Here is a 289-nt window from a genome sequence, read left to right as displayed (position 1 = left end):
TTATATCTCTGGCGAGTCCAGTGTGTCATCTCGGGACCTTTAATCAGGGGAGTCTCTGTTATTATCTGAACCTGTGTATTATTAAGCAGGTTTGGTAAACGTGGAAGGTTGACTCTTACTGAATATCTTTCGTATTCTGTATCAGTGATGATGATGACAATGATCATACGAACACTGTTGCCTTCGAGGGATTACTTGGAATGAAAGAATAAAGTTCATTTTCCTGTTTGCAATTTGTTTTTCCTGACACCTCGAGGGAGTTGCTGTATAATTACCATCAGAATGTGAA

This window comes from Penaeus monodon, chromosome 21, assembly GCF_015228065.2.
Source record: "Penaeus monodon isolate SGIC_2016 chromosome 21, NSTDA_Pmon_1, whole genome shotgun sequence".
NCBI lineage: Eukaryota > Metazoa > Arthropoda > Malacostraca > Decapoda > Penaeidae > Penaeus > Penaeus monodon.
Note: the sequence above shows the minus strand (reverse complement) of the source record.